The sequence below is a fragment of the Hylobates moloch genome, unplaced genomic scaffold, assembly GCF_009828535.3.
Source record: "Hylobates moloch isolate HMO894 unplaced genomic scaffold, HMol_V3 SCAFFOLD_2, whole genome shotgun sequence".
In the NCBI taxonomy this organism is placed as follows: domain Eukaryota; kingdom Metazoa; phylum Chordata; class Mammalia; order Primates; family Hylobatidae; genus Hylobates; species Hylobates moloch.
Genome location: NW_026652277.1, coordinates 85,636,409 through 85,660,054, shown reverse-complemented (window position 1 = coordinate 85,660,054; position 23,646 = coordinate 85,636,409). Strand labels below are relative to the sequence as shown.

At 35.8% G+C, this 23,646-nt stretch overlaps 1 long non-coding RNA gene across 1 annotated transcript in view; it reads right to left on the bottom strand.

Moving 5' to 3' along the window:
- LOC131382634 (uncharacterized) overlaps positions 1 to 23,646 on the bottom strand; it is a 1,005,882-nt gene that overhangs the window by 384,902 nt on the left and 597,334 nt on the right. Inside the window, exon 4 of the long non-coding RNA XR_009212201.1 lies at positions 2,789 to 2,922. This is a non-coding gene — a long non-coding RNA (uncharacterized LOC131382634). The remainder of the gene's footprint in view (positions 1 to 2,788; positions 2,923 to 23,646) is intronic.

The window sequence follows — 23,646 nt, the reverse complement described above, 5'->3', positions numbered from 1 at the left end:
TTATTGCAGCACTATTCACAATAGCAAAAATATGGAATCAATCTCTATCCATTGATAGATGAATGAATAAATAAAATGGGGTGTATATAGATAAAATGCATATGTGTAGATACACACATGCACACATATATGTATGTGTACATATGTACATATATACACATATGCAAACATATATATAACATGGAATACTATTCAGCCATAAAAAAGAATGAAATAAATGAAATCATGTATTTTGCAGCAACACAGATGAAACTGGGAACATTATCTTAAGTGGAACAACTCAAACAGAAAATCAAATAATGCATGTTCTCATTTACAAGTAGAAGCTAAATAATGTGTATATATGGACATGAAATGTGTAAAAAGAGACACTGGAGACTCAGAAGGGTGATGAAGGATGAGAAATTACTTAATGGGAAAAAAATGTACATTATTTGATTAATGGTTACACTAAAAGCCCAGATGTCACTATTACACATTATATCCATGTAACAAAACTGCAGTGTACCACTTAAATTTCTACAAAAATGAAATAAAATTAGGAATCTTTGTTTATACCAGAATGAAAAAAATAATCCACTGATTGGGAAAAGCTATTTGCAGTGCACATACAGTAAGAGCCTTTTAATAGACTAAATAATAAACTTTCACAAATATATTTTAAAAAACAGAAAATTCAATAGATAAATGGGCAAAAGCTCAGTCTCTTCAAAATTAAATAATACTAAAATGACAAATAAACATATATAGATTCTCCACTTCGTTATTATTCAGAGAAATGCAAATTATAACCATAGTGACCTATCATTATAGAACAGCTAAATTTAAAAAGACTAATAATGGAACAGCTGGTGAAAATGTAGACCAAGAGAAACTTATGGATACTTCAAGACATCGTGTTGTAGATGATAAATACATACAATATTATGTGTCAAATTTAAAAATTAAAAATTAAAAAATACTATCTAAGGGATGTGAGATATTGAATTCTTAATACAATTTAAATTTTCTTAATGTTGATTCGGATTATAATGATGAAGATAATTTTAACAGTGATTTGGTGAATGATAAAAAATAGCTAGCTATTTTACAAACGGACTACTTAAATGATGCTATAATGTAAAAGCAAATTACACAAAGTGAGATTTAATTAAGGAGGGTATAATAATACTTCACATTTTTTGATTTTTTAAAATAGAATTGTGTTTAGCAGTTGAATTGTCTTATTTAATATTCATAAAAGCCTGGGCACCAGACACTATCATCAAACATAATTTAGAAATAAGAAAACCCACCAGGTGCAGTGGCTCACACCTGTAATCCCAGCACTTTGGGAGGCTGAGGCAGATGGATCACAAGATCAGGAGATAGAGACCATCCTGGCTAACATGGTGAAACCCTGTTTCTACTAAAAATACAAAAAATTAGCCAGGCGTGGCGGTGTGTGCCTGTAATCCCAGCTACTCGAGAGGCTGAGGCAGGAGAAGCGTTTGTACCTGGGAGGAGGAGGTTGCAGTGAGCTGAGATTGTGCCACTGCACTTCAGGTTGGGCAGCAAGAGTGAAACTCTGCCCACCCATCTCAAAAAAAGAAATAAGGAAACCAAGTATTACAGAGCACAGGCAACTTTTCCTAATGTTAGATCTAGGCTTTGGAAGTAAGCAGTGTCATCCAGAATTTGTGTTCTTGCTATATAGAGGAAGTCAAAACAATTACATAAACAAAAACTGATATTCGAGATTTTCAAATTAGGCAAAGTTTTAGTACTTGTATTAATAAAGAAAAACTGCCTAGAATATCAACAAAGATTTATGAATTTTGAGGATTAAAAGGAACCTAAGATGCCATTCTCTAGCTGAACACTATTTCCTCTTCCTTTGGACATCATTGATAATTGGCTCTTCATTCTTGTGAGGCTCCACACATTAGAAAAATATTCCTTTAGTAGAGCTGAAATTTGTGTTATGTTTTGGTTGGTTTTAGCTTCCAATGACTGACTCTAACTCTGTCTCTGATTAATTTGCAGTCTAATTTATATTATACTGGGTCGTTCTGAAACAACTAGATAAACCTATCAAGTCATACATAATTTCTTCTTTAAATATTTCCTGTTCTTTCATTTTTTTTTTCCCACATGGAATGATTCCTGATACCTTTCCTCAGGGTATGCTCATTTGTCAACATCCCTTATTGATAAAATTGGAAAATTTCTTAGGATAATTGCATAAAGAGATAACTTATGTCCAATATCTGGGACATGATAAAATCTCTCAAATTTCCTTAAGAATTCAAAGCTGTGATAGTCTCATTTGTGTGTGGAGTAGGCCCCTCTTCAAAATTACAAACTTTATTTGTTTTTAATTTATGAATGTTTCTTTATTTTTCCTTTGGGACAAAGAAAGAAAAAAGTATGCATGAGCACTATCTTTTTCAATATAAGATTATTTATTTAGGTTATAGTTCTATGAATGGAATTGATGGATGAGAAATCATCTTTTTGGATAGAGGCTAAGTTGCTGTAATGAAGAAAATCCCAAAATACAATCAGTGGCTTAAATATGATAGAAGTTCATTTCTCCAACAGGAAACAGTATAATTAACAGGGTAACCCTGCCTCATGAGAACTTCTAGGGAGGGTGGTTTTCTCCATCTTGTTCTCTATAAACTAATACGACATTGCCATTATCTTCATGACCAAAATTATTTCATTGCTAAAATCTGCTTTCCAGTCTAAGGAAAGCAGCAGTCCAGAACAAGAGATTTCACTTTTATTATAAATTGTAACTGACCTGGAAGCTGCACACGTAAATTTTGTTCTCGTTCCCTTGAAGAGAATGGATTCAAACAAGACAGGTTGGTTTTAAGGAGGCTGAGGGGTGTGGTCTCCAGCCGTGAAGCCATATGCATTGCTTCAGCTCTTTTCCTGTGAAAAGAGAACAAATCAAAATTTGGTGTGTCAACCATCTTTCCTACAGAGACTACATTCTTTCGTTTCCATGAATCTCGAAATAATTTTCAAGATTCTTTACAAATGATTATTAACTAAATATCTTTAAAATATTAGTAACCATATTAATCTGTAGTGTACAAATCAAATTTTTAAGACAAGAAATTAATAATAAAATCAATATCGTGTGGTAAGAAATATAATTGACTCAGTAAGTAAACATCTCAAGTTACAGAAACAGAAGGGTGTGAGCATATTAGAAATGTGTATGTTGACCACAAGCATTTGTGCTGTCACAGGCCTTAGTGAGTATAATTTACTTAAAGACTAGAGAGCAAAATTTATCTTGCAGGTTTGTTCAATGTGGTCAGTTAAGCTTCTCTTGTACCAACTTCTCGTGGTACCTCATATGTTGCTCTGAACACCACATTCTCAAACATCTGCTCAAAGCTGTCCTCTAGTAATTTAGAGCTCACTCTAAATAGTCACATTATATTAAAATAAGTAATTCACATTTCTCATGTATGCTGGTAATTTTTCTAGTAAATATTGCTTATATTGAAGAATAATTTACTAATCTTTTTGCTATTACATGAAAAAGTGTTTGCACAAACAAGGTAAATAAGTGGAAACCAAAATTTGCATGTTTAGTGATTTCAGAGGACATCAAAATAAATAATAATGCATATTGATAAGGTAACCAAAATCATTCTGCATTCCTTCAATTCCAATCATAGACAAAGAAAGCTTATGCTATTCATTTGTGACATTCTGGATTCTCTCCAACTTTTCATGTGCATATGCATTTTTAAGTTTTGCTCCAGGATAGCCCTAGTGAACTGTACAAATTCTGAGGAAAGAAAGCAATACATGCAGCATTTCAAATACATCCTTGCTCTTAAACCTGAGATGGCTAGTCCGCAACTACTCACTGGAACCTGGCCTAGGAGAGTTCTGTACAGCATGCAGCCAATGGGAAGGAAAAGTTTCCACCCTCCAGGACCTTAAGCTTTAGTTAGTGAAGATAAAATATACTCTAAGAAGCAACTATCTACCAAGTCTAAATCTTAAAGTAAGCCCTGAATCATTCATATTTTAGTCCTACATCCAGTTAATCACAGTCTCATATTCTAACTTCTCATCTTCACAGCCACTAGTTTATAATATTTCCAACAGTGTTGTCATTTGTCCCACCAGCTCTGGTCTTATCTCACTGTAATACTCTCTTGCAGAGATTTCTTTCACTGTGCACCTTAACTTTGAAAGGTATAGATAAAAAAAATAAATAATTACATACGAGTAACAGAAAACACAATTTAGATAATGAGTCAGTCCACATGCACATAACCCATCTCTGAATTAGTCAATATAATATGCTCAATTACCCACTTTCTCCACATTCTTATGTGGCATACTTACTCTATGCTCTTCATAAAAGATTTATATTTTCAGGGTTGAAATATGATTATGTCATCTCCATTCTCAGTTGGAATATTTTAAATATACCCTCAAAATTCTTAGGTAAATCCAAATTCCCTTATATGGCTCTTGAAGTTCTGGAAGTGGTGTTACCTTGTTCTCTGGATTTAGCTGTAGTTATTACTCTCCATGTGTGCTAAAGTATGCCATTTAAAACTATTTGTAGTTATCTAACTTTATATTCTTTCTTGCCTTGAGGTTTTAGCACATGCTGTTTCTTGCCTAAATGTACCCACCCCTTTCATGTTGCTTGTAAATTCCTCCTTGTCTTCCATGACCCTAGTCTAGGAACTAAAGTATCTTTCTTAAATGCTCCCATAAAACCATGTACTCATCTTATCATAACACTGATAGTACTATCTTGACATTGTCAACTCCCTGTTTCAGATGTCCATGAAACCTCAACTCCCTGATTACAGAGACTGTATATTTTTCTCCTTTCTATACTAAGTAGCTAGTACAGTATCTCATGCATAGAAAATATACGATAATTATTTGTTAAATTGAAATTCACAAACAATTCGTGGTATAGATTAGATGCATTTGCGCCTAACTAAAAAAAGGAGGAGGTTTCTCTTTACTAGGCATTATGCTGGATAGTAATAATTTCAAAGTTAATGTGCTAAAATTCCTGTCATTCCAGAACACATCTTAGTTTGTTAATTTCTTTCTCTTCCTTTTTTTTTAATAAGTGGTCACATTTGTTATTATTTTTTAGAAAACACTTGGGATAACCCCAAATTTGAATCCATATATGCATTGCAAATATGGGGTAGAGTTAATTGGAGAAAACTTGAATTTTCTCTTGAAAGAAAATTCTTATGTATCTAGTATAAATAAATTGGGCTGACCTACCAAAAAGAATACATAGCATGGAAGGGAATCAATAAACAATTGTTAGAAGTAAAAATGACTGAGTAGATTTGATGGAATAAAGATAATCCAATGGCCAGGTAAAATATATGAAGTCTATTGATTATAAGTGGGATATGAGTCATAAAAAGAGATTTGGAGAACTGAAGATGTTGAATGAGTTTTGATCAAGTATATAATGGGTTATCCATGTAGATAAGCATATAATAGATAATTCTTCTACAAGATTTTTAATGAGCCTTTTTAAAACATCTGGGCTAGAGAAATATAAATTGAGAAGGTTGAAATTATAGTGAAATTTTGAAAATACATTAGAACATCTCCAACAATGATAGAACATTTCAGAGTCTAATAATTTCAGTCCTTAAAATTTTAGTTAAATGTTCAAGCTGGGATGAATAATTTGGCCTTTATAGTCTTGTTTAAAATCTTCGAGAGCTGTGGTGGCTCAGGCCAGTTGTCCTGGAGCATAAGGAGGCAAGGCCACACATTCGAGGCCAACCTGGGCAACATAAAAACTTCTCATCCATTAAAAGCTTCAAAAATTGCCACAATCTAGAACACTGTAAGATTGTTATGTTTTCTGCATGAGAGAATTTTAAAATATTCTTTCTGAAATATTGTCTATATATATTTGAGAGCGATCTAAAGAGGTAATAACCTCCAAATCTGCATCCTCACTGAAGATAGAATAAAATGACATGTGCCTTTACTGAAGCACAGGAGATCTGAGAAAAATTCAATCAAAACCTTCCCAAGTTAGGGATTTCTACTCACATTTACTTAGAACTTCAAAGAGGAAACTTTTTGAAAATGATACAGGCCTTCCAATATACAGTTGGAAACTTTTTATGATTCTATTATTTAAAAAAAATTGCTATTTTAAAAAATGTTTGTGGGAACATAGTAGGTGTATATATTTATGAGGTACATGAGATATTTCTATACAGGCATGTAATGTGAAATAAGCACATCATGGAGAATGGGGTATCCATCCCCTCAAGCATTTATCCTTTGAGTTGCAAACAATCTAATTACATTCTTTAAGTTATTTAAAAATATACAATTAAGTTATTGTCACTGTCGTTTTTTGAGAAGCCTCCAAACTGCTGTCCATAGTGGTTGTACTAAGTTACATTTTCACCAGCAGTGTACAAGAGTTATCTTTTCTCCACAACCTTGCAAGCATTTGTTACGGCCTGGCTTTTGGATACAAATCATTTTAACTGGGGTGAGATGGTATCTCATTGTAGTTTTGATTTGCAATTCTCTGATGATCAATAATGTTGAACACCTTTTGACACTCTTGTTTGCCATTTCTATTTCTTCTTTTGAGAAATGTCTATGCAAATCTTTTGCCTAATTTTTTACCAGATTATTAGATTTTTTCCTATAGGCTTGTTTGAGCTCCTTATATATTCCGGTTATTCATCCTTGTCAGATGGGTAGTTTTCAAACATGTTCTCACATTCTGTGGGGTGTCTCTTCACTTTGTTGATTGTATTCTTTGCTATTGAGAAGCTTTTTAAATCGATGTGATTCCATTTGTCCATTTTCGCTTTGGTTGCCTATGCTTGTAGGGTATCGCTCAAGAAATTTTTTCCCAGACCAATGGCTTGGAGAGTTCCCCCAAGGTTTTATGGTAGTAGTTTCATAGTTTGAGGTCTTGGATTTAAGTCTTTAGTTCATCTTTGATTTTTCTGTATGGTAAGAGCCAAATGTCTAGTTTCATTCTTTTGCATATAGATATCCAGTTTTCCCAGCATCAGTTATTGAAGTCTTTTTCCCCATTGTATGTTTCTGACATCCTTGTCAAAGTGAGTTTACTGTGGGGGTGTGGATTTGATTTTGTGTTCTCTATTCTTCCCCATTGGTCTATGTGTCTGTTTTTATGCCAGTACCATGCTATTTTTGTTACTACAGTTGTGTAGTAAAATTTGAAATCAGGTAATGTGATTCCTCCAGTTTTGTTCTATTTGCTTACAGTAGCTTTGGCTATTCTGGGTCTTTTGTGGTTCCATATAAATTTTAGGATTGTTTTTTCTATTTCTATGAAGAATGTGATTGTTATTTTGATAGGGATTGCATTAAACCTATATATTGCTTTGAGTAGTATGAATATTTTAACAATATTGATTCTATCATGAACATGAAATATTTTTCCATTATTTTGTTTCCTGTTCAATTTCTTTCATTAGTGTTGTATAGTTTTCATTATAAAATTATTTCACTACTTTGGTTAATTCCTAGGTATTTAATTTTATTTGTGGCTATTATAAATGGGACTATGGTTTTATCCTTCATTCGGTTGATATGATAGATCATGTTGATTGATTTGTGTATGTTGAACCATCCTTGCATCTCAGGGATAAATACAACTTGGTCACGATGAATGATCTTCCTAATGTATTGTTGAATTTGGCTTACTAGTATTTTGTTGAGCATTTTTGTATCAATATTTATCAGAGATACTGGCCTGTAGTTTTTTTTGATACGGTTTTGCCAGGTTTTGGTATCAGGGTAATAATGTCCTCAGAGAATGAATTTGGGAGCACTCTCTCCTCTTCTATTTTTTGGAATGGTTTGAGTAGAATTTATATTAGTTCTTTAAATATTTGGTAGAATTCAGCAGAATTCAGATGAAACCATCTGGTCCTAGGCTTTTCTTTACGGGGAGGGTTTTTATTATGGCTTAGATCTCATTGCTTGTCATCAGTCTGTTTGGGGTTTGGATTTCTTCCTGTTTCGATCTTGGTAGGTTGTGTATGTCTAGGAATTCATTTATTTATTCTAGATTTTCCAGATTATTGGTATATAGGTGCTCATAATAGCCACTAATGATCCTTTTAATTTCAGCAGTATCAGTAGTAATGTCTCCATTTTCATTTCTGATTTTATTAATTTGTATCTTCTCTGTTTTGTCTTAGTCTGGCTAAAGATTTGTCAATTTAATTTAACTTTTCAAATAACCTACTTTTTGTTTAATTGACTTTGGAATTTTTTTTCAATTCTATTTATTTCTGCTACAATATTTATCATTTCTTTTCTTCTACTAATTTTGGATTTGATTTGTTCTTGCTTTTCTAGTTCTTTAAGATGCATTGTTAGACTATATATTTGAGGTTTTTTTCTCTTTGTTGATGTAGGCACTTAATACCTATCAGACTTCCATCTTAGCATAGCTTTTGCTGTATCCCATAGGTTTTGGTATGTTGTGTTCCATCATAATTTGTTTTAAGAAATATTTCAATTTTCTTCTTAATTTCTTCATTGACCCACTGGTCATTCAGGAGCATATTGTTTAATTTTTGTATATTTGTATAGTTTGCAAAATTCATGTTGTTATTAATTTCTAGTTTTATTCCATTGTGGTCAGAGAAGATAATATTATTTCAGTTTTTTGAATGTTTTAATACTTTTTTTGTGACCATATGGTTTATACTTGAGAATAATCCAGGTGCTGAGAAGAATGTGTATTCTGCAGCTCTTGGATGCAATGTTCTGTAAATATCTATTAGATTCATATTTAGATTCGTAATGTAAATATTTATTAGATTCTATTAGATTCTGTAGTGAAGATTAAGTCTGATGTTTCTTTGTTGATTTTCTGTCTGGAAGATCTGTCCAAGATGCTGAAAATGGGGTGTGAAGTCTCCAGCTATTACTGTATTGGGGCCTATCTCCTTCTTTAGCTCTGATAATATTTTCTTTATACATCTGAGTGCTCCAGTGTTGAGCACTTATATATTTAAAACTGTTATATCCTCTTGATAAATTGATTTCTGTATCATTACATAGTTACCTTCTTTGTTCTCTACTTATAGCTTTTGTCTTGAAATTTGTTCTGTCTGATATAAGTACAGCAACTTCTGCTCTTTTTTTGTTTTCCATTGGCATGGAATATCTTTTTCCATCTCTTTATTTTCTGTCTATGTATATATTTGTAGGTGAAATGTGTTTCTTGTAGACAGATTAATAAGACTTGCTTTTTCATCCATTCAGTTACTCTATATCTTTTGATTGGAGATTTTAGTCCAACTACCTCAATGTTATTATTGAAAAGTAAGGACCTACTCCTGCCATTTTATTATTCTTTTTCTGGTTGTTCTGTGGTCCTCTCTTCTCTCTTTCTTGTCTTCTTCTAATGAAGGTGATTTTCTTCTTGTACTTGGATATTGATATATTTCTGTAGGTTTCAGAAGTTGTCTGTTATTATTCCTTTGAATAAATTTGCTCCCTCTATTTATCTACCTCTTCTTTAAGGCAATAATTCTTAGATTTTCCCTCATGAGACTATTTTCTAAATTCTGTAGGCATGCTTCATGTTGTTATTCTTTTTAATTTTGACTTTTCTGACTAGGTATTTTCAAATAGCCTGTCTTCAGGCTCACTAGTTCTTGCTTCTGCTTAATTCTGCTGTTAAAGGACCTTGATGCATTCCTCATTATGCCAATTGCATTTTTTAACTCCAGAATTTCTACTTGATTCTCTTTAGTTATTTTAATGTTTGTCTGATAGAATTTTGAATTTCATCTCTGTGTTATCATGAATTTTCTTTGAGTTTCCTCAACCAACCTCTTTTGAATTCTCTGTCTGAAAGATTTCATATCTCTGTATCTCCAGGATTTGTCCCTGGAAGCTTATTTAGTGTTCATTTGATGAGGTTAACTTTTCCTGGATGGTGTTGATGCTAGCAGATGTTCTTCAGTGTCTGGGCATTGGAGGATTAGGTATTTATTGTAGTCTTCACTGTCTGGGCTTATTTGTACTCATCCTTCTTGTGAAGGTTTTCCAGATATTTGAAAGGACTTGGGTGTTGTGATCTAAGCTGTATCTGCTTTAGGTGGGACGCCACATCCAGTAACTCTGTGGTCCTTGCAGACTCATAAAGGCAACTCCTTGATGGTCTTGAATGAGATCTAAGAGAATTCTCTGGATTACCAGGCAAAGACTCTTGCTTCCCTTTCTTCCAAACATATGGAGTCTCTGCCTCTGCTCTAGCCACCTAATGCTAAGGACTGGAGTGACACAAGCACCCTTGTGGCCATCATCAATATAATTTCACTGGGCCAGATCTGAAGCTAGCACAGCACTGAGTCTGGCTGAAGGCTTGCTATAGCCACTCCCTGGTTACTGCCTGTGTTTCCTGAAAGCACTTGGGCTGTCTAATCAGCTGATGGAAAAACCAACCAGGCTTATGTCCTTCCACTCAGGGTAGCAAGGTCCCCCAGACCGCCAGTGGGTCCAGAGGTATCATCCTGGAGTCTGCCCTTTTTTTAATTAAAAATAAGCAATCAAGAACAGCAACAACAAAAAATTGCCAAAGTAAACCTCATCTTTATCTAAACGAATTTCAGAGTGAAACTTGAAACTTAGAAACTGGAACATAGAATGCCTTATTGAAAGACGAACATACATAGGGACTTAAAATGGTACCAATAGAGAGAAGACCAGGAAAAAAAATTAAGTTCATAAACTACTCTTCGCATTTTGCTTTAAGAATTATTCCTTGCGGGGGTGGACACAAGATGGCCGAACAGGAACAGCTCCAGTCTACAGCTCCCAGCGTGAGTGAAAAGGAAGACGGGTGATTTCTGCATTTCCATCTGAGGTACCAGGTTCATCTCACTAGGGAGTGCCAAAGCAGTGGGTGCAGGACAGTCGGTGCAGCGCACCGTGCACGAGCTGAGGCAGGGCGAAGCATTGCCTCACTCGGGAAGCACAAGGGGTCAGGGAGTTCCCTTTCCAAGTCAAAGAAAGGGGTGACAGATGGCACACGGAAAATCGGGTCACTCCCACCCTAATACTGCGCTTTTCCAATGGGCATGGAAAACGGCACACCAGGAGATTGTGTCCCGCGCCTGGCTCGGAGAGTCCTATGCCCACAGAGTCTCGCTGATTACAAGCACAGCAGTCTGAGATCAAACTGCAAGATGGCAGCGAGGCTGGGGGAGGGGAGCCCACCATTGCCCAGGCTTGATTAGGTAAACAAAGCAGCCAGGAAGCTCGAACTGGATGGAGCCCACCACAGCTCAAGGAGGCCTGCTTGCCTCTGTAGGATCCACCTCCGGGGGCAGGGCACAGACAAACAAAAATTCAGCAGTAACCTCTGCAGACTTAAATGTCCCTGTCTGACAGCTTTGAGGAGAGTAGTGGTTCTCCCAGCACTCAGGTGGAGATCTGAGAACGGGCAGACTGCCTCCTAAAGTGGGACTTTGAGCCCAGAGCAGCCTAACTGGGAGGCACCCCCCAGTAGGGACAGACTGACACCTCACTCAGCTGGGTATTCCTCTGAGACAAAACTTCCAGAGGAACTATCAGACAACTGAATTTGTGGTTCATGAAAATCCGCTGTTCTGCAGCCACTGTTGCTGACACCCAGCCAAACAGGGTCAGGAGTGAACCTCTAGCAAACTCCAACAGACCTGCAGCTGAGAGTCCTGTCTGTTAGAAGCAAAACTAACAAACAGAGAGGACACCCACACCAAAAACCCATCTGTATATCACCATCATCAAAGACCAAAAGTAGAAAAAACTACAAAGATGGGGAGAAAACAGAGCAGAAAAACTGGAAACTCTAAAAAGCAGAGCACCTCTCCTCCTCCAAAGGAACGCAGTTCCTCACCAGCAATGGAACAAAGCTGGATGGAGAATGACTTTGATGAGTTGAGACAAGAAGGCTTCAGACAATCAAACTACTCCGAGCTACAGGAGGAAATTCAAACCAATGGCAAAGAAGTTAAAAACTTTGAAAAAAAATTAGACAAATGTTTAAGTAAAATAATGAATGCAGAGGAGTGCTTGAAGGAGCTGATGGAGCTGAAAGCCAAGTTTCAAGAACTACGTGAAGACTGCAGAAGCCTCAGTAGCTGATGCGATCAACTGGAAGAAAGGGTATCAGTGATGGAAGATCAAATGAATGAAATGAAGAGAGAAGGGAAGTTTAGAGAAAAAAGAATAAAAAGAAATGAACAAAGCCTCCAAGAAATATGGGACTATGTGAAAAGACCAAATCTACATCTGACTGGTGTACCTGAAAATGGCGGGGAGAATGGAACCAAGTTGGAAAACACTCTGCAAGATATTATCCAGGAGAACTTCCCCAATCTAGCAAGGCAGGCCAACATTCAGATTCAAGAAATACAGAGAACGCCACAAAGATACTCCTCGAGAAGCGCAACTCCAAGACACATAATTGTCAGATTCATCAAAGTTGAAATGAAGGAAAAAATGTTAAGGGCAGCCAGAGAGAAAGGTCGGGTTACCCACAAAGGGAAGCCCATCAGACTAACAGCTGATCTCTCGGCAGAAACTCTACAAGCCAGAAGAGAGTGGGGACCAACATTCAACATTCTTAAAGAAAAGAATTTTCAACCCAGAATTTCATATCCAGCCAAAATAAGCTTCATAAGTGAAGGAGAAATAAAATGCTTTACAGACAAGCAAATGTTGAGTGATTTTGTCACCACCAGGACTGCCCTAAAAGAGTTCCTGAAGGAAGCACTAAACAAGGAAAGGAACAACTGGTAATAGCCATTGCAAAAACATGCCAAACTGTAAAGACCATCAAGGCTAGGAAGAAACTGAATCAACTAACGAGCAAAATAACCAGCTAACATCATAATGACAGGATCAAATTCACACATAACAATATTAACTTTAAATGCAAATGGGCTAAATGCTCCAATTAAAAGACACAGACTGACAAATTGGAAAAGGAGTCAATACCCATCAGTGTGCTGTATTCAGGAAACCCATCTCACGTGCAGAGACACACATAGACTCAAAATAAAGGGATGGAGGAAGATCTACCAAGCAAATGGAAAACAAAAAAAGGCAGGGGTTGCAATCCTAGTCTCTGATAAAAAAGACTTTAAACCAACAAAGATCAAAAGAGACAAAGAAGGCCATTACATAATGGGAAAGGGATCAATTCAACAAGAAGAGCTAACTATCCTAAATATATAGGCACCCAACACAGGAGCACCCAGATTCATAAAGCAAGTCCTGAATGACCTACAAAGAGACTTAGACTCCCACACAATAATAATGGGAGGTTTTAACACCCCACTGTCAACATTAGACAGACCAACAAGACAGAAAGTTAACAGGGATATCCAGGAATTGAACTCAGCTCTGCACAAAGTGGACCTAATAGACATCTACAGAAATCTCTACCCCAAATCAACAGAATATACATTTCTTTCAGCACCACACCACACCTATTCCAAAATTGACCACAAAGTTGGAAGTAAAGTGCTCCTCAGCAAATGTAAAAGAACAGAAATTATAACAAACTGTCTCTCAGACCACAGTGCAATCAAACTAGAACTGAGGATTAACAAACTCACTCAAAACCATTCAACTACATGGAAATGGAACAACCTGCTCCTGAATGATTACTGGGTACATAAGGAAATGAAGGCAGAAATAAAGATGTTCTTTGAAACCAACGAGAACAAAGACACAACATACCAGAATCTCTGGGACACATTCAAAGCAGTGTGTAGAGGGAAATTTATAGCACTAAATGCCCACAAGAGAAAGCAGGAAAGATCCAAAATTGACACCCTAACATCACAAGACAACTAGAAAAGCAAGAGCAAACACATTCAAAAGCCAGCAGAAGGCAAGAAATAGCTAAAATCAGAGCAGAACTGAAGGAAATAGAGACACAAAAAACCCTTCAAAAAATTAATGAATCCAGGAGCTGTTTTTTTGAAAAGATCAACAAAATTCATAGACCCCTAGCAAGACTAATAAAGAAGAAAAGAGAGAAGGATCAAATAGATGCAATAAAAAATGATAAAGGGGATATCACCCCTGATCCCACAGAAATATAATCTACCATCAGAGAATACTACAAACACCTCTATGAAAATAAACTAGAAAATCTAGAAGAAATGGATAATTTCCTTGACAAATACACCCTCCCAAGACTAAACCAGGAAGAAGTTGAATCTCTGAATAGACCAATAACAGGCTCTGAAATTGTGGCAATAATCAATAGCTTACCAATCAAAGAGTCCAGGACCTGATGGATTCATAGCCGAATTCTACCAGAGGTACAAGGAAGAACTGGTACCATTCCTTCTGAAATTATTCCAAACAATAGAAAAAGAGGGAATCCTCCCTAACTCATTTGATGAGGCCAGCATCCTCCTGATACCAAAGCCTGGCAGAGACACAACCAAAAAAGAGAATTTTAGACCAATATCCTTGAGGAATATTGATGCAAAAATCCTCAATACAATACTGGCCAACCGAATCCAGCAATACATCAAAAAGCTTATCCACCATGATCAAGTGGGCTTCATCCCTGGGATGCAAGGCTGGTTCAACATATGCAAATCAATAAATGTAATCCAGCATATAAACAGAATCAAAGACAAAAACCACATGATTATCTCAATAGATGCAGAAAAGGCTTTTGACAAAATTCAACAACCCTTCGTGGTAAAAACTCTCAATAAATTAGGTATTGATGGGATGTATCTCGAAATAATAAGAGCTCTCTATGACAAACCCACAGCCAATATCATACTGAATGGGCAAAAATTGGAAGCATTCCCTTTGAAAACTGGCACAAGACAGGGATGCCCTCTCTCACCACTCCTATTCAACATAGTGTTGGAAGTTCTGGCCAGGGCAATCAGGCAGGAGAAGGAAATAAAGGGTATTCAATTAGGAAAAGAGGACCTCAAACTGTCCTTGTTTGCAGATGACATGATTGTATATCTAGAAAACCCCCTTGTCTCAGCCCAAAATCTTCTTAAGCTGATAAGCAACTTCAGCAAAGTCTCAGGATACAAAATCAATGTACAAAAATCACAAGCATTCTTGTATACCAATCACAGACAAACAGAGAGCCAAATCATGAGTGAACTCCCATTCACAATTGCTTCAAAGAGAATAAAATACCTAGGAATCCAACTTACAAGGGATGTGAAGGACCTCTTCAAGGAGATCTAAAAACCACTGCTCAATGAAATCAAAGAGGATACAAACAAATGGAAGAACATTCCATGCTCATAGGTAGGAAGAATCAATATCGTGAAAATGGCCATACTGCCCAAGGTAATTTATAGATTCAATGCCATCCCCATCAAGCTACCAAGGACTTTCTTCACAGAATTGGAAAAAAACTACTTTAAAGTTCATATGGAACCAAAAAAGAGCCCGCATCACCATGTCAATCCTAAGCCAAAAGAACAAAGCTGGAGGCATCACGCTACCTGACTTCAAACTATACTACAACGCTACAGTAACCAAAACAGCATGGTACTGGTAACAAAACAGAGACATAGATCAATGGAACGGAACAGAGCCCTCAGAAATAATGCCACATATCTACAACTATCTGATCTTTGACAGACCTGACAAAAACAAGAAATGGGGAAACGATTCCCTATTTAATAAATGGTGTTGCTGGGAAAACTGGCTAGCCATATGTAGAAAGCTGAAACTGGATCCCTTCCTTACACCTTATACAAAAATTATTTCAAGATGGATTAAAGACTTACATGTTAGACCTAAAACCATAAAAACCCTAGAAGAAAACCTAGGCAATACCATTCAGGACATAGGCATGGGCAAGGACTTCATGTCTAAAACATCAAAAGCAATGGCAATAAAAGCCATAATTGACAAATGGGATCTAATTAAACTAAAGAGCTTCTGCACAGCAAAAGAAACCATCATCAGAGTAAACGGGCAATCTACAAAATGGGAGAAAATTTTCGCAACCTACTCATCTGACAAAGGGCTAATATCCAGAATCTACAATGAACTCAAACAAATTTACAAGAAAAAAAAACCCCATCAAAAAGTGGGCGAAGGACATGAACAGACACTTCTCAAAAGAAGACATTTATGCAGCCAAAAGACACATGAAAAAATGCTCATCATCACTGGCCATCAGAGAAATGCAAATGAAAACCACAATGAGATATCATCTTACGCCAGTTAGAATGGCCATCATTAAAAAGTCAGGAAACAACAGGTGCTGGAGAGGATGTGGAGAAATAGGAACACTTTTACACTGTTGGTGGGACTGTAAACTAGTTCAACCATTGTGGAAGTCAGTGTGGCGATTCCTCAGGGATCTAGAACTAGAAATACCATTTGACCCAGCCATCCCATTACTGGGTATATATACCCAAAGGACTATAAATCATGCTGCTATAAAGACACATGCACACGTATGTTTATTGTGGCACTATTCACAATAGCAAAGACTTGGAACCAACCCAAATGTCCAACAATGATAGAGTGGATTAAGAAAATGTGGCACATATACACCATGGAATACTATGCAGCCATAAAAAATGATGAGTTCATGTCCTTTGTAGGGACATGGATGAAACTGGAAACCATCATTCTCAGTAAACTATCACAAGGACAAAAAACCAAACACTGCATGTTCTCACTCATAGGTGGGAATTGAACAATGAGAACTCATGGACACAGGAAGGGGAACATCACACTCCGGTGACTGTTGTGGGGTAGAGGGAGGGGGGAGGGACAGCATTAGGAGATATATACCTAATGCTAAACGATGAGTTAATGGGTGCAGCACACCAACATGGCACATGTATACATATGTAACAAACCTGCACATTGTGCCCATGTACCCTAAAACTTAAAGTATAATAATAACTAAAAAAAAGAAAAAAAGAAAAAAAAAAGAATTATTCCTTGCTTCTTTCAATAAAGTTTGATTGTGTGCATTTTCATTTCTCCAGAAATTGAAAATAACATAATGTGCTCACTATTCATGATTGCATAATAAAACCACTTGGATATTAAAAACATAATAATTCCTTAGCTAGAGGTTATTAAATGACAATAGAGAAAAGAAGGAAGAATCTACATAACTGGAGACAATTCTCACTCTAAGCTGCTGAATATGCTTTCTGTTTAACTAAGTAAAAAGAAGTAATCAAAAAACGATTTCCACAATTTTTCATGACCGTATTCACCTACCTGCCTCTGTATGTACATACTGTGTTCTCTCTCTTGTTCTGTAGATGAGCCATCCATATGGCAAGCAAAGGGCAGTCTCTCTACTATGTCCCAGATCTCATTCATTCTTGCCTAGACAAGAGCAAGTTTTCTGAAATTCTCCCTTTTCTCTCTTGCATTCTTTTTTTTCTCATGAGCATATTAAAATGCTGCTATTTCACTCTTATTTGAAAGTAAATATAGACATATACATATGTGTATGTATATATGTGTGCGTGTGACTTCACCATACCCTCCAGTTACTGTCCCATTTCTTTCTTTTTTTTTTACAGTAAACTTCTCAGAAGAGTTGGCTATATTCATTGATTTCAGTTTCTTTACACTTGAACCTGTTTCTCTCAGGCCTTTGTCAATACTACTCCACTGACGTAGCTGTAGTTAACGTCACCAGTGGCATACTGTTTGCTAAATCATGGGATTGATAGTCATTTAACCTATTTTGGGCTATCAGCAGCATTTGCATATCTGATCACTCCCTTCTCCTAGATACTTTCTTTGCTTGGCTTCTAGGACACAAATTCCTCTGCTTTCCTTCTCCTTCACTAGTCTCTTTTCATTCTTCTTCATTTATTCCTCCTCATCTTTCATATCTTTTGGAGCTCAGCCCTTTGAGATTCATTCATAAGTAAGAACAATCTATCTCACTGCTTTAATGTTCATCTAGATGCTCATAACTTCTAATTTGTACATTCAAGTGACTGCAGAACAGAGAAATAATCTCAAAATATGCACCTCCAAACCCAAATGGCCACTATTACTTACTATTTTGCTATAACCTTTTCTATTTCCATTCCTTATTCAATATGAAGCAGCTCCTTTCCATAAGGCAGCTCCTTATTTCTGATTGTTTGGGCCACAGGCCTTGGAGTCACATTTACTCTACTTTTTCTCTCATCTGCTGTCTAATCTGTTAATAAATCCTCTAGGCTATGCCTTCAGAATATTTCCAGAACTTTTATCCTCTCACTGCTGCATTGTTGCCTCTGTTACTAAAATGTGAGTTAGACCATGCCTCTGTGGTAATCAAAGCCTTCAGTGGTTTACTTTTAACCCAGACAAAAAGTCAGCCATTAAAAACATGTATAATCTGCCTGCTCCTCCTCCTCCCACTCCCCACTCGTCACCTCTACGATTTCTCTTAATTTTCCTCCTGTTTACACTTTCACCCAGAGTCTTTTCATTTTCTCTTCCCTTTGGCTGAATGTTCTTCTTTCAGATATTTGTCTGTCATTCCTCATTTCCTCCAGACTTGAGTCTCCTTCTCTGACAGGCCTCCACTAACCACATAAAATTTCTATCTTCCAACTTCCTTTTCTCTTCCTCTTCTACACTTTTCTCCTTACCATTTACCACTATCTAACAAGCAATTTAACTTCATTCACTTTACAAGGAGTTCTGACTGTTTTACCCACTGACATATCCCTAGCACTAAGCTTGTGGCACATTATAGGTACACAATATTTATTGCGTATTTCCATATTGGGATTACTGATGAAGACCCAGGAGGCTCTCTTTAAAGGAAGGGATTTTTTTAAATGAAAATGTTGGAAAAGGTTTCGAAGAACAAGTTGCATTTGAATTGAGGTTAGATTAAATGATAGGTAATATTTGAGTGTGTGGATGAGGGAAAGGTACCTGTGGTGGAGATTACCGAGTGTGCAAAGCCAACGATCCTCGAAAATAAAACATCTACCAAGAACATTGTCTTTCAATTTGGGTGGAACTTGGAAGGCTTGAAAAGAAGATATGTTCAAGTTACTGGGAGGTAACTTGGGACGTATAAGATAAACAGAAAGCCTATTTGGGTCACTGAGGTTAAGCAATGAATTTCTTCCCTTTCTTGAGCAAACAGGCAGATCCTTGACATGTTACATTTAGATACGTGCAGTAGCTTTAAATATCTTCTTCCAGAATTCTTCCAGTGACAGTCATTCTGCTTATCAAGCTGGCTAAGGGAAATCAAATCAACAAACCTCATTTCTTATTGAGGTGGGCCAGATACTTATTCATGCATATTTAGGGAATATAAATCTCAGTTCCAGAATGTTCGAACTATAGACTATTCTGCATAAGCCAGAACATAATTATAAACATGTAGAAAGAAACCACTTTACTCCAAAGGTGTATAATCTATACATATTTTAATAGGATTTCTCTTTTATACTTGGGACCTAAATTTGAGTTTAGAAAAAGCAATCAGTAAACTTACATAATGAGATTTAAGAGGAAATAAGCAGGAAATTCCTCTCACGGGCAATAATTTTTCTACTTCTCAATCTGCACCTCTTTTTTTCCTGCCTGACTCAAAATAGCAAAATTCTAGCCTTAATTCTCCAGGACCCATGAAGGCATTCTCTTCTAATACGGGGTTTTTTCCTTTTGGTTCATCTTCCGCAGCCGTTTTGAGATCAGAGGACCTGGCTTCCATCACTGCCTGGAATTGACTTCCCTCACCACTTTTGAAAATCAGAGATAAATAGTGAATTATAAAAATATAAGTAAAGTCAAAAGCAAACACTGGAAACGTGATCAAATACAACAAGAACATCAAGTGAAGTACTTCAAATAGCACTTCAGGTCTGTATATGTGATCAGATGATTTTTTTTTTAGAATAATATATTCATTGACCGGGCGTGTGTTGGCCTGTCACATGCTATAGATTATTAGACCGACAATAACCCCTATGACTTAAGGATATTATTAGTGTTAGCTTTCAATTCTACTTATATAATTATTAATGATTATTACTGTAATTATAAATAATTATTTATTGAGTATCTACTATATGTTAACCACTTAATATGAATTATCAGATGTAATCTTCACAACAGCCCTCTTAGTTGGGATATATTATAATTTCCATTTGACAAATGAAGGAAGTGAGGCAAAGTGATGTTAAGTTACCTGCCCAAGATCACAAAGCAAGGGTGGCAGACCCAGAATTCTAAGGCCATCTGATCAGTACAGCCTGATTTCAGAGTGTACAGTTTTAACTATTCCATAATTCTGCTTACTTTCAGTAACATACAACTTCTCCAGTTATTAAGAAGTAAAAGTGAGAGCTAGCATTAATTAGGTGCCTATACACCAGACACCTTGCATTATTTCCTTTAATCTTTGCAACAGTTCTACAAATTAGAATTTTACAGGTGAGAAAGAGGTTAATTTAGTTGCCCAAGGTCGTTCTCTCCAAAAATAAAGTTCTATTTTCCTTAAAAACATATTGGAAGATTGTCATGAGGTCAATAATGTTCAGCAGGCATATTTCTGCAAAATCATAAAACTAATCTTATTTACTTAGTAAAACCATGGCTAAATTAAGAAAGAGATAAATAAAGGTGCATTCCATTATTCTTCCCACTTTCAAGGTCCAGCTCAAATGCTGTATTTTCTAGGTCTAATTCCTTCATTAAGCCTTCCTCAATTCCCTGACCCCCAAACCCAACTAATCTTATATTTCAATTCAATTAAGGAGAAGCAAGTCTAATAGATTGGGAACAGATGTGCATATTTTTAAACTGCTGTTGCTTACTGTGGAAGTCAGACCTATTAAACCTTCCATTTTAAACACCTTTACCCTTTACATTCTAATTATTTTACGGTACATTTTCTGCTAAGTAGCAGTGTTATTGTGTTGTTCTTATTCTGTCTTCCAAATGATAAGCAAAGACTTTTATATTCATTCATTCTTATATCTTCTGTAGTGTTTAATACAGTGCCCAGCATACTGTATATGGTCAAAAATGGTTATAATATTGATGTCAGGGGATAATTCAATGATCTTACCTTTGATTAGTAATTTTTTAATTTAATAATCTTTAAATGCCTAGAATTAATAGCACCATTCTCTCAGCTTCTGTACCCGGGATAATTTCTGGACACTTCTGATGACTTTCCCATGATCTCCAGAAATAATAAAAGATAAGCTTTACAGATGAGGTAACATATTTGCAAAATATTAAATATGCCATTACCTGAAGAGGGCATGAGATGAGCCCTTTCTTTCATCTCTTTCTTGCTCACAGATATTACAATATCTGTGCAAAAATCCTAATACAAGAATGAGCTTAGCATATTCCAGGGACTGTCATTAACTGAAATATATATATATATAACAAGGAGGAGAAGATACAATAAATGTGGAATTTATTCTAATTATAATGGAAAGCAAGTGGAGAGTTTTAAATCATAAGTTTTATGCTTTAAATTTTTTTGGCTGCTGCATGGAAAAATTCGTTGAAGGAGAAAATGTGAATACGGAGTGGTGGGAATGGCAGAGGACTACTGCAAGAGTCCAGGTGGTTGCTGATGTTACCTTGGACTAGGGTTATCCATATGGAAATGGTAATACAAGGTAATATTCAGACTTGCCAGTGCACTAACTGTGGGTGTGAATGACAAATGTGAGATTCAAATCCAGGTCTATATTACACTAAAGTTTAAAACATTTGCACACCTCCATATTCCCTCAATTGGGTATCTTATTTACTTTTTAAAAAAAGACAGTATAAAACTTTTAAGCCTAGTTTTTCTTCAGGTTACTTTGTTGCTTTCTGATTTACCATTCTTATCGCCCTAAAATCTAAACGTAATTTTAGAGAATATAGTTATACATTGAAAATATAAGAGAATGCATGGGTACATGGAAATTAAGTATCTTGAGAGATTATATCTATTCTCAAATTTAACCTTGACAATGCAGTTATACCAAAGAGATGAACCAATTATTGTAAACAAGACAGAAAGCATGTAATCTTTATCTTTTTTCTTTGTATAAATAACTTGCAGCATTGCAGATGTCTCTCTCGTTGCAAATTGATATAACCACAAAAGGATTTTGAGTACAATTTCAAGGAATATTTATTTGCAATCATGCTTCCCACCTCCCACCAAAAAAGATAATAAAGATCATGGCTAGAACTAATGCTTCAAGATGTACTTTTATCCTTAAGGAAGTGTGTAGACTTTAAAATCTATTAGTGAGACAAAACAAACTTTGTTTCAGCTAGTGCTAGAGAAATCAGACCCCTACCACTAGAGAACTATAATGCCCATTAAAAATAAAAATTAAACAGAAATTGTGACATTAAAAAATATGAGTGCCTGGGTCTCATTTCCAAAGGTTCTAGTTCAACTGGTTTGAGATGAAACTCATGAAGCAGTATTTAAATTTTTTTCTCAGATGATTTTAATGTACAAATAAGATTGATGAGAACAGCGTTTGAGGAAAATAAATTATGTTGCCTTATTTTTTATAGTATCTTAGGATGGGAATTCATCCTCATTTTCCAAGTTAAAATAACACTCTTGCTCTGGCAAAACTCAAACAGAACTCATGGAAAATACAAAGTTTTCATCTGTGTGTGTGTGTGTGTGTGTGTGTATGCACCCAGAAACACACACGTAAGCACACATGTAGCAATGGTTTAAAAGAGGACTTTTAGAGCTCTCCAGTCAAGTAGAGACACATATCTACTAGAGAAAGCATACTTTTCATCATAAGTCAAAGGAAATGGATGCAATTAAGAGTGGGCACAGATCTTTAGAAAGCAATACCAAATGGTTTGTAAAAGGGGACATTTGTGAAAATAGTGATCTTATGCTAAAATTTCCCTACGTTTTTATTTCAATGCCAATTAAATATTCCAGTTTTAAGTAGTTCAGGAAGGAATTTTTAGTCACATTAAGATATCCTCCTCTCAAGTTCTTTGCTAGAGGCTACTAGTTTTGTTTCCAACATTTTCTGCCTTATCAGCTACTGACTGAAACCCATTAATGAATTTAATTCTACTTAACAAATAATTAATGAAGACCCACTCTACCAAACCAAGTATAGTAGAAACCCCATGGAGGCAATTTTCTGTAAATATGATGACCAACTTTATGAACAACGGACTTGTAGTAAGTCCCATCTGATGATGGGTTCAAAAGTGAATGCAAAGGCAGGGAAGGTAGAATCTCTAGATGCATGCATTCTGAGTGTATAAGAGAACTAAAGCCTCTCAAGAGTTCCAAAAGCTCTGTTTCTTCTACTTTATACATAGATTCAAAATGGATAATTTTGTTGATCAAGAAATCCCTTTCAAATACTACCTGAAAGGACACAAAACCCAGGGAACATGGGAAGCAAGAACGGAATCAGGTCCTGCAGAGCAAAGGAGAATACAAATAAGAAATAAAATTAACTTTTGTAACAGCGGTAAGATGATTCTTAGGGAATTTTATTTTTATAGTGAAAACTTAAAGACTGAGTTTCTCAAGCGTTAAAATAAAAATGTTTTTATTCGTGAATTCATTCATTCTGCAATTATTTGGTGAACACC